This window comes from Aquila chrysaetos, chromosome 9 (assembly GCF_900496995.4).
Source record: "Aquila chrysaetos chrysaetos chromosome 9, bAquChr1.4, whole genome shotgun sequence".
NCBI lineage: Eukaryota > Metazoa > Chordata > Aves > Accipitriformes > Accipitridae > Aquila > Aquila chrysaetos.
In genome coordinates this window covers 6,332,137-6,347,574 of record NC_044012.1, presented here as the reverse complement: position 1 = coordinate 6,347,574, position 15,438 = coordinate 6,332,137, and the positions used below count along the sequence as shown (strand labels likewise).

At 40.6% G+C, this 15,438-nt stretch overlaps 1 long non-coding RNA gene across 1 annotated transcript in view; it reads right to left on the bottom strand.

Moving 5' to 3' along the window:
* The window catches only part of LOC115345912, a 50,398-nt gene extending 35,162 nt beyond the window's left edge, over positions 1–15,236 (bottom strand). Inside the window, exon 1 of the long non-coding RNA XR_003924960.2 lies at positions 15,056–15,236. This is a non-coding gene — a long non-coding RNA (uncharacterized LOC115345912). The remainder of the gene's footprint in view (positions 1–15,055) is intronic.
* Between the last annotated feature and the right edge of the window lie 202 nt (positions 15,237–15,438).

Here is a 15,438-nt window from a genome sequence, read left to right as displayed (position 1 = left end):
TTGCTGCCTATTCAAAATGAATAGATTCAGAAGTGGAATCCAGCATGGAAAATGAAGGAAGGTCAGGGGAAGGGTAATATTTATGGAAGATTGAGCATTTTAGTGTGCTACTGGCTTCAGGGTCTGCACTCCTTAAAAATACCAGGGTTTGTGCACTGGAGAGCTGAGCAGACAGAGTATAACTAAAGCATTTGTTTGAACCTTCAGAAACAGACAGTTGCTTAGTATTCAAAAAAGAAAAGAAAGAGAACTTCTATATTTTATGCCACTCTAGAGCAGAAACACTTTACTCAAATAAGCGACCCAAAAAGGGCTTTTCAATCAACACGAGGAAAGCTCTCTGAAACACACCTTGGTTTTGGCAGCTAGTACAGCAGATGCAGAACCTCGGCCCTTCTCCCCACTTCAAGCAGAGAGCTGCAACTTTCTGAAATGTTTGTGTGTTGGGGGTCTGGATGGAACAAGCACACGGAAGGTTGCAAGATGGGTCTGAAGGATGGATCAAGTGCACGGAGGGTTGTAAGATGGGTCTGAAGGTTTGAGAGAGATGGGGGGGGGCAGGCACTTGATACCATTCGAGAATTGCCAGCTGTAATTAAGATGCAAATAAACAATGAGAGTTAACACTCCATGCTGCATTAATTTTTTTGGAAATACATGAGAGCTAGTGAGCTGAAGGATGTGGGAGAACTGTTCAGTGGGAACGGCTGCCTAGTTCAAATGTATAAATCCAACAGGACTATAAAAAACTCTTATCCTCACGTGACCAACCATTCATTGATCTAATGCTTGTGGTCTGAGCATATCCCACCTATAAACAACATTATCTTTCCATGTTGGTAGTCAAATGTATATGGTCAAAGACTGAGTGAGCATGAACGCTATACAACAGAACCTATTTTCTAGACCTACAGAGCCCTTTTGATAGAAGAGAGCATGAAAATATAAAGCACTGTAAATAAAGAAATATGGAAAGCTGTCTTCACTGGCAACCAGAAGAAAATAATTTTCAGAGCTTCCTATTTTCTATCTTTAAGCATTTAAACTCAAGGGGTGGGAGGGCATGGGCGAAGAGGCACAACAAAGTAAAAACACTAACTCTAAAAATACCCTTGCAGAATGCAGCAAGGAAGCCCATGCATTGGGTAGGAACGAGAACGAATTGAAGCACTTTGCTTCTTCACAGGACAGTGCTTTGGGTCCCTGATACAAAACACAGGAGCACTGATGCACGACTTCCTTGCTCTTCCACGCCCTTCACAAGGCTGAGGCCTCCCGCGGGAACGTTTTCAGCATGACAACGACATAAAAAAACCCAACCCTATTTACATATTTGCTCAATGGCTCTTCCAAAGAGTTCCTATTACTATCAGTTAATTACACTTGTAATATACTCCGTATTTCCTAGTACCAACTAAGAATTGATTTTTGTCTTGGTTAATGCAATGATGAAAATTGTATTCACTTTAGTTGGAACATATTGGACCTCTGACTCCTCAGACTTATTTTCATGTGCCTGGGAGCAAAATTCCAGTTATATATCTATATTCACTCTGCAGCTACTCTTTCCCTATCAGGCATAACCTTGCCCACGTCAACAAACCTCCCTCAGCAAGAAATGAGCACCGCTCCAAGGTTCAAGGACACACAAGCAGGTCCTGCTCACTGCTCCGTTTCTATGCACATTTTGTTTTCCTGCAGTATATAAAAAGTGACTCGCAGGAAGCTTCGAGTGGTGGAAAGTTGTAACTCATCTGAAAAGAATCTGTGCTTTAAGGAACAGGCACCTTCTTACTGGATCTTAAATAATATATCACATAATGCAATTATTCTATGTCTCCTGGTCATCACATGGTCTGGGGAAATCATAGTCAGTTTTTTAATATCAGGAATGTAAGGATCCTACGGAATTACAGACTACACAGAACTGTATTCTTCTCTCTGCATAATCTGACCTCTCATCAGAACAAGCAATTTTTAAAAATTATGATCCATTCTCCATTTCACATTTATACACATAAAAATAAAATGCAAGAAATGTGCTTTGGGATGGTTGCTTACCCAAACCATACCAGACAATTACACGGTATGCTGTTTTAATTAGAAACTCTCTCTCTCAACAGGTCCTGTTTGAAATGTGTGACGCTCTGTACTCCATGGCTGAAGTTGAGCTGTATTACAATCACATCTCCAGTCAAAGAACGTTGCCGGTTTTTTCCTAGATCAGACACCTGTTATCAATTTGAATGGTATCTGATTGAATATTTGTGCAGGAAGGACAAGAATCAATTATTCATGAGTACTAAACAATAGACTGTATAAACACAGTTCATGAACCTGAATCCTTTACAACCTAGCTTATCTTCGATACATTTATAAGGGCAGTCACATCTTTTAAACAACTGACATATTTATGGCACCAAAAAGGGGCGGGGGAGATAAAAGAGGAAACAAATGTTTTTGTTAAAGAAAATGTGAGATGTTTTGGATTAGGTGGAGTTTCTTTTCTTTTGCTTATAAAAGTGGTAATATTTAACTGTTTAACTAAATTTAACTAGACATCTCATGTGACAGCCTTTTCCCTGAGACTCCCAGCTCAGATTCTGCTGAACCAGGCCATTTGGGTAACTCAGATGAACAAGAAAATATATGCAACTTTTGGATCCTTACCCAGGAGTCTTGTGTGAGTTTTGGACTCCTACCTGTTCTTGGCAATTTAACGGAACAAAACATTTTGAGGTTCTCCTGTCATTAGGTCTTCTCCATTGCAGGAACCTGTGCTCTTTCCCTGGCAGCCTCTTCTCTTTTAGGTTTCCAGTACAATTCAATTAAGCTCTGCTAGCTCTGCAGTGCTGATCTGGTTGAATGCATGCCAGCAGAAATCCTGCACCTTGTTGTCTCATCTGAACTTCGTAATACCAATGTGGCTGATGTCAGAAGGGGAAAAGCCTGAGCCACAGTTTCAGGGAAAATGTAATCCTGACATCATGGTGGAACAATATAAAAGAGACTAATAAATAAATGTATTCTGTTAAAATCCTTCCTCCTTCCAAACAGGGCTGTTAATGTTGCTGTCGTGTTTAATACATTTTTATGTATACTCCTTTTATTTTCTTAAGGCAATTGTTTAAATTTCAATACAAATGTTCAAAGCATGTGACATTCTGAAATTACAGTATCCACATTTAAAGTCCCAAGATTACAGCTTCTAGTGGTGAGTGCTTGAACTATCGTGAAATACAATTTGATTTAAAATCAATCCTTCGATTGACTTTAAAAAGGCACCTAGTGCTGTTTATTTGTTTTTATGGAAAATAATACAGGCAATTAATTTTTTTCCTACTGTAAGTGTCTGAGTTACGGAAGTCTATAATGTAACATGGCATGCTTGATGAATAACATCTGAGGTGATTTAGTTTAGAGCAAGTGATTGGCAGTTAGCAATTTTGATAAACACTTGCTGCATGATATGCAACGGGCAACTCGATTGTACAGCCGATTCAGTGAAAACAAACTCAGAGTGAAAGAAATTTCTATCATGTTACATTTTATGCTGGGGAGTCAGAGAGAAGGAGGAGGATGTAATTCTTTCCTACATCTAGTAGCTGCTGCTTTAAGAAATGAAATGACAAGGTTATGGGTTCTCCCTCTGCCATGCATCTCCTTCATAAATTTTAGCATTAAATTATAAATAAAACATATGAGGACTCAGCTCAATGAGAAATATGTCTGGACTTTGGCACTATATAGGTCTGCACAAATCCATACAAGCTGCTTAACATTGATTTTCTTTGGCGTCTTTCGCAGCCCTATGCAGGCTTCGCAATGCAGAAGGCAGACATGCCTTTTATTGTATCAGGCCCTTTGCCATTAATTACAGACATGCCTTTCCTTAATGACTGGGCACAACTCGCCTGTTGATCCCCCGGCTGGATCACCAGAGGATTTAATCAACAGCACAGACCAGGACTGTCGACCATTTGCTGTTCCTGGCCTCCCCGTTCTCCCCATCCTCTTTGCTTTCTTTGCCAGTGAGAAGTTGAGGCCAGTACCCCGATAGGCTGAGTTCTCCTTGCTCACCCCTCCTTCTGTACCAGTTTCTCCAAAGGAAAAATAACTCAACACACATCTCCAGTCACCTTCAAGCAGAGGTCAGTGGGGAAAGCAAGAGGAAAGACTCATCTTTCATATACCTAGAAGCAAAGCCAATATTATCCTCTTGCTCAACATGGAGAGCTAACCAAACCTCCTGAGTCTGCAAAACTGAGTGGAAAATTTGAAAAAAAAAAAAAAAAAAAAATTTTGCCTGTGGTATTTTCACATCTTCACTGTGGCCCTGGCTAGAAAAGTAAATGGTCTTGGTGGTTAGTGCACGGGGCCAGGAGTGAGGAGCCCTGGGCTCTATTCATACCTCTGCTACTGACTCACTGCAGCAAACTGTTTGGACAAAATTCTTGAAAAGCATTCGCTAATTTGGGGAGCCAAATTTTTTGCGTAAACAAGTAGAGACATGTAGGCGCAGAGCACCTACCGCTTTTCATAACGCCAGAGGGAGATTCTGGCACACACCACACCACTGTCAACCATCCAGACCATGATCTGGACCTTCATTTAGGAAGACACAAAGCACTCTTCCATCTGAGTCAGAAAGCTGAGAGCTCCTCCTGTGCCCAAGAGAGATTATTCCAGAGATGCAGGACTCAGCATTTAATCATGACACCTAAAATTAGTGGACACATGAGCCTGAGCACTCCCTGCTTCTCCCACCTGCTAAATGGGCATTATATATGCGTCATAAGAGTCCTCTGACCTCCTATGATGGTGTGTCAGAAAATCTGGCAGTTCCTCAGGATAAGATCTGTTTCAGAATAGCAAAAAATTACTGTAACGTTTTGATGAACCTTAGAACAAGGTTTGGTTCAGGTCTGCGCATCTTGCAAGAGACAAATACTTGTTGGAGGATAATTTTAATTTTCCAGATTAGTTTATCCTGAGTAATATTCCCCTGTGTATAACAGATTTGTTGAATTGCTTTTCTTAATAAACCTTTCATATCAATTGCATCCTGCTGGTTAGATTTTGCCACTTTAGCAAGAGCTACTGCAACACGTATCTGATTAGGAAAAAACTATGTTCATGTTAATTTCATGTTTTATTTATTTTTACTTAACTTTGACATATTTCCTGGAAGATCTATCAATAATAGCCAATCCCCATGACTGGTTCATCCAAAGAATGACTGTTGCGCATGTAAAACAAATTGGGCAAGACCCTGCCCTAAAAGCAAGAGGTAGAGCATCAGAATCAATTCTCTCTCAGATATAAAAGGTCACTGATAATTATGCGCATGTATCTAAGAATGAAATTTGCCTCATTGAGTGATATTGCCTCTTCACTTGCAATAACATAGTAAACATTAAAAGGAGGAATTGAGTGAGACATCCTCACTGTTGTTCTACCGGCTAAATGCCGTGTTCCTGTCCACAATTCACTTTCTGCTGAATTGCCTGCATTCAGCATTTCAAAACCTGATGCATTTTCTTTGCCCAGGGCAGATTATATATGGCATGTTTTTCCCCTCAACTGACTTTACAATTCTTGTGCTCCTAGAGACTTCTCCCCCAGATTTATTCAAATCATGTGGGAATTTAGTTGTTAATAGAAGAAAAACATAGCATTTCAATATTAAGGTCTAGATGTGAAGTCCTGAATCTCTTACTGAAGGTGCAGAGAAAGATTTCACGTTCAGGGGCTCTGCCTGGTCTGTTACGGTGCTAACAGAACCTGTATTGTCATGTCACTGGTCTCGATTGGAAAGCCCTCATCTCCAGGGGACAAAGGTATTTCACCTCCTCTACTTCTTTCCACCCTCTGAGCAAATCATTAAGAAAAAAACATAAAAAAAGCCAAATAGACGCTATTGCTCCATGAGCAGAACACAATCAATAATATTGTTACAATTTACTATTTGAGAGAAATATGTTTAGAGAAAAAAAGAAATGAGAAAATCAAATCAACCATGTCTTAAAACGCATGGCGAACATGTCCCCGGCCTTATGTCCTTTATGGAAATTGTGCTTATACAACAGATAATTCAGCAATGCAGTCAATAACTGGCAAACTTGATACTTCCAAAGGCACTAAGGGGGAATGTCAACCAACACTGATGAGCAGCTTTGAACCCTTAGCCTTTCAGATGCAGGCTGCCAAGTTAACAGGCTTTTCTTCCTTGGTAGGAAAAGAGGGGTTTCATAGCCTGTATTCCTACGAATAAAATACAATCCAAAAGTGCTGGGCACATGCCACGTTTCTTGAAAGGATAAGATTACCAGCCTCTCTTGATACACTGTGGGATGCCGATGTATGTTTGTACTCAGTGTGGTTTTTCCAGTGAAAAAAGGGAACAAAAAAATCCACAGACTCTCTTATATATGGGAAACTACATCCGTTCCGCAGGGAAGCAAAATGGAGTCTACTTGAGTTAATTTCTCCTCATTTATTTATATTTAGCTCTGCAATAATGGTCCAGCAGCTCCCATTCCATTGAAATGGCTCAGCATTACCTCTTGAAATTAAAACGCTGCTGGATAACAACTCAAAGTGTTTTTTACGTGTGGCTCTGAGGAGGGGAATCCTTTTATTTATTAAACAGCAAGCAGAGGCAAACCAAAAAGGATTCTGTTAGGCTGCATGGTCAAAGAGATTAAAGGAAATCTACTGGTTAGTCAGGTGTGTTAATCAGGGGGAAGTTACGTATTTACTCCTTTGGCCTGACAAACCCTATCAGAATGTCACCACAGTAAAACACACCCACAGAAATAGGGATCTTAGGGTCAGCAGACACATAAAGACCATGTCAACCAAGTCTGCGGCTGTTGGCTACACTCATCTTCAGTCTACGTGCAGGATCCTCCATCTGTAAATCAGAACAACCATCTTAAAGCCCCTACAGAAACACCACTTTGTACTCTGGCTTCCAGACTTCTTTGTATATATTTAACTACTTTGAGAAATGGCCATTATTCACTGCTTGAAAAGTAGAGAGATGACCTAAAAAGCATCTAGGTAAGCTTAAGAAAAGAGATAATGCTCTTAACCCTCTCAGGCACAGATTCTACAGCTCTGATTTCTCTCTTTTTCTTAGGCTATCCTATTTTTCCATAGCTACAAATGTTCTTTCTGGTTGGAAATCATCCCACCTGCTTTTTATCCCACCTGCTTTTTATCCCCCTATCCCATAAACATCTATTTGAATTTTAAATCTAATTCTAAGGTTTTAGTGATTTGTTGTTGTTGTGTACAATATTTCCATCATGTTGTAAAAACTGTAAGTATTTTCAATTTTTGGAAGTAACAAAAGCAAAAGCATAGGCTATGTAATTTTGAGAAGTGGACTTCAGTCAAGCTTGGTATGGGATCCCACAGAATGTGTTCTTTAGCAACTCTGTTGTTTGTATTGAGATATCTGGTAAGGTCTTTTGGGAAAACATACCACATATCTCTTTAAGGTCCAACCAAAATATCATCTATCCTGCCCTCAGTACAACAGCCTTACTGAGATAAATAGTTCAGGGGAAAATAAAAATCTTCCACTGTAAATCATACTAACCAAACACTGCCGGGCCAAATTCTCTACCCTCCACTTCAGTGAGATGCTGTTTGTTCAACAGGGAGTCTGATTATTTGACAAAATTTAGGAGGTTAAAATTAAGACAACATAGCTGCGGTCCTCTAAGAAATTATTCTGTTCTTATTTTCTTGCCTCTCTTTTTCTTGGCACCAGGGGACTTTGGGTCAGAGCTAAACAGCTTATGAACTCATTTCCTAAAATTTTCAGTCTCCCAAAAGCTTGCTTTCCTTGGATTATTTTTAATTCAGTCAATTTGTAACACATATTCAGCCTGTATCCTCCACAATATTTTATGATAAATCCCATTCAATTTCACATGTACGGTTGCAAGCTTTATTGCTTAACAAACATTTCATCTACTCTCCCATAATTTATATCTGAATGGGTTTATTATAGACATAGCATTTCATTCATTGTGCAGTTAATTCTGTAACATGCTGCCTGTTTTCTGTATGGCCGCTCTACCATTATGTGCTTTCAGTACAATTGAATTTTTCCTTGGGAGCTTTATAAAATGGTTTATGAATATGTAATACAAATTGTATTAACAAGGCAAATGTACTTTTTATTCCTTTTGTGAGCATTTCCAGTCAATGACTAGTAAGAGAACAAGCATGGTAGTACATGTCTCCCTCAATTCCTACTCACTAGGGCTACCCATGCAATATTATTTTTAAAAGGCTCATCACTTCAAAAACAAAGGTGTTTTAAAATCTTGGTTGATGCTGCAGTCAGCTCCACGGAAGTGAACACAAGAAAGCTTTGCAACACGACTTCTCTCTTTGTAGGGACTTTTCATCTTCTATTCAGGTAAAAGGATCTTTGGCAGATACTATTTTGAAAAGGCGTCACCTTTTATCACATCCGTTTCAGGCAGGCTATTGCCTTGATTACTGTTATGTATTTGTTTTGCATTAACACCTAGAAACACCAGCCCTGTTGCATTACATGCCTATGTGCATATTAAAACAAAGAGGCAATCCTTGCCCTAGAGCTGTGACTGACCATACGCATCTAGTGAGACAAGAAGGGGATGTGATCTAAGAACAGGGTTAGAGAGGGTTACAATAGAGATGACATTTTCCATGTGTTCACCAGCTGCTGGAGGGACTATGTCATGCCAGGGGGAGGTATAGATGATGTGAAACGGTCACACAAATTTTTGAGGGAGATCCTGGGATGACTGTCATTACATTCATACACTTGAAAAATGAGAAGCAATGTGTTTCTTTACCTAAATTAGTTTGCTTCCATTTGATAGAAAGCAATTTGCACACTTAGAAATGAAGGTAGGCCCTTGGCTTCTGAGAACACAGAAAGCTCCCTTACAAAGGGAGGTAGGAGCTTATTTTACATCACAACCTCAAAGTTCACCACAACGCCCTTGCTAAACCTCACAGGGGGATTTGCTAATGCACTTTGCCTGCTAACGCACTTTCTGAATCTTCAGAACCGTCTCTGATTTGTGAACGTAACTCCTATTAAAAACCCCATCCTTCCATTCACCATCTTGGCCAGCACACTTGCTAGAACAAAACCATGTCCCTAGCATTGGCTGATGACTAATGGCTTGCCATATGTTCTTACTTTACAGCGCAGGGGATTAATTCCTCAGTGACATGATGGGAAGGCTAGAGCCTTCAGTGGGAAATAATGTGGTACTGACAGAAAAAGGAGGAAATGGAAAAAGTCTGAACATATTTCTGCTCAACTATACAGATTACAAGAAAGGACGGTGCAAAAAATTGCTGCTGAAATTCAGATTCTTTTGAAATCTGCCCACAGGCTCAGTAATGTCTATACTATCTATACTGGGAGGCAAGCAACATTTAGCAGGGTTGCTTTCCTCCCAGTATTAGATATAATAGAAATAAAGCAAGGTAGATTATAGAGTTGCATTTGGCTAGCTTCTGCTCTCAGATGCCCTGACATATGCGTGGAAGAAAATCCCCTGGTGTCATTCTGGATCACTGGAGTTAGCCTGGATTTGCAGGGAAACCATCATGAATGAAGAGCAAGTAAAAGTACAAGAACGGACTCTCATGTTTCATGAAACTTATGTACTTGTAGAAGCATTCCTATTTTAGGAGAGGGAAGAGCCCCGCTTCTAAAGAAGGGGTCTTCTTATCTGTCTTGCATATGCAAAGTGGGGTTCAGTAATGAAACACTCAAGCAGAGCATCTTGTGCTTTTCTAGATTAGATTCACAGAAGGACTCAGAATTAGCAGCATGGATCACTGAGCCATACCCAGTCCTTATTAAATTCCTCCAATGACAATTTTACTGGTGTTTTATATTAGTGTTAACAAAGGACCTGAATAAGATGTAAGTAAGAGATGTTATATTTTAAATAAAAGTCCAGGTAATGCGCCACTGGAGACCTTAGGATCAAATGAGCTTTTATATTTTTATGTAGAATGTAATCACTTTTTTCATTATTGTGGTTGCTACATTACTGTTATTAAAGAGTTTATTACCCTGTGGGGGATACTGCTCATTGGAATTACATGCTTGCAGACCAAAAGAGACAGTGTAGCTTCAACCCTTAATTCATGATACAGCCACAGGACAACAGAACGTCAGTGCACTGGGACTGGCATGACATGCTGGGTACCCAGTATAATCCTGCTGGTACCACGGGAAGTCAGAGCTAGATGCAATGGAAACTGGAAAGTCATTGTTATATGGTCATCTGGTTTGCAGACCTTTAGTACATGCTGAGTTTCTAGGAGGCTTTTAGGGAAACTGGCCAAAATACAACATGTAAGGAGAGGGCAAATTGGCCAAAAAAGACAAGATATTACCAGAAATGGAAAATTACCTAACAGGCCACTTACCCCTATTTAAACCCTGGAAAACCTTAGAACTTCTTCCTAGGCTGTTATATAGCTATCATTTATTATCAAGTTGACCTTTAGCCCTCTCAACCTTGGCAGCGTTATGCTTTCATGAGAATTATTTTTTAACAGAGTAGTCAATTTATTAGAAGACCCACTCAAGCCCCACTTTAGAAGGAAAGGGGTCAATACCCTCTTCCCACTGATTTGGATTTCAGCAAGCACTACAGTGAACGTTACAGAGAAGAAGGGTGCCAGCTCCTGGGGTAATCCTGCCGGCTCCTGGCACATTAAATACCTCCTCTTCTATCTCAGCTCCAGCCTGCACTCATGAGGGCTGTCATTTAGGAGGGAGGTTCATTCCACGAGGTTTGAGTTCCTGTGCCTCCCATAGTTTCCCAGGCTAATCATATAGTTAAATGTATACATCCAAGAAAGCAAACCTCCTTGGGACTCCTGTGTTGTTAAAGCATGGGTGGTGCTATTCTTTGGCGTTTTGCTTGTTTTCAAGGGGGAAGATATCTATGTGATATGTTAATGAATGCAAACATCTAAAGACAAATCTAGTAAGTGTGTCCATATCATTACTTGTTGCTTCACTGAGACAAGGAAGGAATCTCTTTGAGGAAGGTGAACAGGAATGTATTATCACAGCATCTTAAGAAATGCAAGTGATCCATATTGCCCAAAAAGGTTATAGAAGATAACAGAATAAACAGGTCTCTCTCCTTCCTCTCAACACTAGAAATATTACCTTGCTTCATTTTCTGTGACAAGCTGTCAAATAAATACCTATCCTGAGTATAGGAGGAAATGACTCATCAGTTCCACGTACAGTGGCTCCTTCTGTTTCCATGTCATGGTGGAAGCAGTGGTTCTGAGCGTACAAAACCCATACATATCAGTACGACACGGGAAAACCGGATATCTTGGAACATATATGCCCACGTGGCTATTATCCATGGTATCTGCCATTACCATTTATCAAATCTGTCTTTCAAAAAGTTGATGTTAGATTTCATGTCAAGGAGAAATGACACCCAGGCTGGGATGACCCACGCTACCATGAAGTATTTGTTGTCTGCGACAGAGGAACAGTGGCATTGCTATTTGCCCTTTCAGTCAAACACATCCAAGACCTGAAGACCTGCCACAGTTGTCAGCGCAGGGATGACCGCTTGGGTGAGGGGACCCAAGGAGTACAAAGGAGCTTGTTCCTAACAGACGCATCACTGCAGCATCTCATTGAACGCTAGGTTGAGAGTCCTGATAGTCTTGTCTTGAGAGGTGCCCACCTTCCTCCACTGTCAATTACTAAGCACCTTCCCCTCCACTGGTTATTACTCAACACTCTTGCAGGTATTCTGGACTACACAGAATGCTACGTCAACATCGGGGTAGGGGCTTTTGCAGGAGAAAAGGGCTGCCTGGTGCCCTCAGAATGGCCACACTGGCATGAACCAAGGCATCTTCCAGTAAGTTGGAGTACCATCAGCAATAACAGAAAATCAGCTACTGCTGTGCTTTAACCACACACCCTATTTTGCCTCTAAGGCAAGTCCAGGCTAGAAGCAAGCAATTTCCTAACTCTCCTGCATTAAGGAGATTTACGCTCACCCTTACTGCACGTGCACAAAATGAACTCAGCCTTTATACAGCCCCACAAGTGGGAGGCACTCCCCTGTCCTTGTATACCCATTCACACATCACCCATCATGTACCTCATAAACCATGTCACACATTAATGAGATCCAAATAACGCAGAATCTACAAAGTAGTAACATCTGTAGTTAGACTATTTAGCTTAAGTCACAAGGATTAACAGTCCCCATGGTTCTAGAAATACACTAATCACGTGCAGGGATCACAGAAGAATTGTTGCCATCTTGCACTGCCTGGCTGGCCAAGTGATTTTAATCTTCTTTTGGGATAGATACTGGATCTTACAGACCACTGGTCTGTTGCCTTATAAAATGAAAGAATTCTACAGCCCCTGTATTATCTCTGTCCCTCCATTATGTCCTTTTTGTGTAAGAGGCAGGAAAATCATGTTTTAATGTGAAAAATTTAGCATTAAAAAGAAAAAGCAAAAAGCTATCTCAAGGCCAAGGAAAAACTCTGGGACCCAGCTTTGGTTTTCACTTTAATGACTGTTCCACAACCTTGTTTAACAAAATCCTATGGGTAGGAGATAACCTAACAAATCCAAGCATATCTGCAAATGCAGTGTTGGAAATAGATTACAAAACCGTTTTCAACCTGCTTTTAATAAAAAAAAGAAAGCCCCAAATCCTGGATGAGCAGGTTGCGGTTTTTCTTTTTTTTCTGCATATTCTAAAAGTTTATCAGAAATCTGATTATTGAACAGCATCTTTTTAAACCCCTGCTATCATACTGTATTTCCAATACATGTATACATGTGTACTGAAATTTAATAGATGTATTATTTTATTACCATTTTTTTAAGGAACAAACAAATGATAGGATTCTTTTCACTGACTTCTACAAGCTTCCATAGATCACCCAAGAGAGCAGCACAGAAGAACAGCGTTTCAATAATCCGTACTTTGAGTAATAGTTTGAACATAAAAGATTACTGTGCTGAAGGCAGCCAGTGGACATATTTCATACTATCACGGTAACTTTCTTTCTTATCACTTTATTTTGCGATATCATCTCCCTTGAAAAAATAAGACTGTATGATATTTCTGTCTCCTGGAGTTGAGACAAACATAACGATTCTATCTGGTTTAATACCTGATAGTACTCGTACATCAGTTTTCCGTGAAAATGTAGAAAATCCAGGGGAAGGATTTCAAGGAAACAAACCTATATACAATGTTTGTTCTGTGTATGTTTGGCTTTCTCCTTTTCTGCAGGCTTTTCACTACTGCCAGAGAGTGCTGGCCTAACCCTTTCTATAGAAAGAATAATCGTAAATCTGCATGAAGTTCATGATGATTAGTTTCTCTTGGAGTTGGGCCAAAGAATAAGCCTTTCTCCAATACAGACTTCACATGCAGGCTCAGTCAAGAATTCATTTATTAATCCTTTCGATCAAGCCCGGATTAAGCCATCCAGGGGCCCTAGCGACATCCAGTAACTCTGTGTCTTGAGATACGCCTCCCAATCGAAAGCTCTCCAAAACAGCAACCAGAGATTATCCCTGCCCGTAGCCCATGCCGTATCTTTACTGAATTCCGGAGTCCTCCTAGGGCACCTGGATCAGGACGTCTATGTAGAGGCATCACTCATCCCTTTGCAAGCACTGACAGGCTGTGCTCCATTTTAGGCCAGGACACGCCACCCAAGTGTGTTGCAGGCCAAAGGGTACAGGAACATTTGAAAGGTAAAATGTGTCGGAAAGGATAGTGTAACCAAAGATGAGAAGATCAGGTCTAAGAAATCCAGTAGCCAACCTAAGAGTTTCTTCAGTCCTACCCTTTGATTCTAAAGGTACAGCCATGAAAAGATTTTAGCGGCCACCCCAATGTGTCAAAATCTACAGATGTACTTACCCATGCATAGCATTATTTTTGTATCAAAGGCAATCGTACTTTGATTCAACTACTACTTTCTATAAGCTGTATTAAAACTCTGTCACTCCATTTCTTAAGAGTTCAGCTGAAAATCGGTTTCTTTGGCTTTTAGCCCCTATGCGTTTCCTAGTTTAAATTCTTTGTCTCTCACTTTAAAATTCAGATTTAGAGGTTGATATTCTACTTCAGAAGTAAGATTAAGCTAAAAAACTAATTTCCACCTTCTTTTATCTATTTGGCTCTTTCATTTCAAAAGAATTAGCAAGATTTTCCTGTTGCAAAACTCCCACCTGGTCCGACTTGCCTGCAAGGTTAGTGTCTCCTCTCAAATGCAGCTGAGTTCAAAACGATCCCTCTCCCCCTTCCTACCACATCCCCCTCTCCATCCAGGCAAGATTTGTTGCACACATTTCACAGAGCTCTAACATTGTGTGAACTCTTGCTGAATTATTGTTTTCCAGGAGTGTCCTGGGGGATTTTCAGAGCTGCTGTGAGACAGTGATATCCCTTGTGGAGGACTAATAGACTGTCACTGTTTCCACTGGGAACAATGAAGGTCAGACGTGCTAGCTAACCTATGTTAACACGGAACTTCCTTGCTCTGCTCAGGAACGGCATTGAAAATAACACCATGCCTAGATACCCCTCCTTGCCGTTTCATTGAGATCACATCGAATCAGTCATAATAACGCGGTCTTTTTTGCGTCAGCCCGGTCCCCGGCAAATCAACTCAACAACCCCATAGGGTCTACCGCTCTGGTCGCTCTGTCAGAAAGTGTCAAAGGACAGCAAGGGAGAAGCGGGGCAGAAGGAAAAGCTGCCTGCTCAAAGTGGCTGCCCTAGCAGCTCAGCCCTGAGCCCTTCTTTCACCCTGCAGCATAGCCCTACTACTCACTGTTTGAGCGCTTGCTTTCATAACCGTATCAACTAACCTGTGTTAGCTGATTTTAACTCCTTGTTTGACAAGTCCTCTACAAACAGCTTTTTTTTTTTCACCAACCCACCCCCTCATTTTGGTTTGGGGGTCTGTTTGGGGTTTTTTTTTTTACCTTTCAAGCCACTTGGAGTTCTGCCAGAAGAAAGACTGTGCGTGTTCACAACATGGCAAAGGCCGGTGGATGAATTCTGCACCCCTCTGTATTTCAAAACTGGGATTCTGCTGGGTCCTGCAGAACAGCAGTAGATTCAGGGAAGAGTCTCCCAGGAGTTGCTGCCATCCTCCCTTGCCTAATACTCCATAAAAGATAAAGGTTTGGTTGACAGCATGTATACTTGCAGGTGCTATTTGATGTTTTATTTTAACATATCTGTAAGCTTCTGTTGTTCTTTCACTTCCCAGTACGTTAATGGCCCAGTATGTTACTATATTCTGAAAAACTATAGGAGCAAATGTAAAGCTGGGGGGGAAAAGGGGATTCAGAAGTTTTAACAG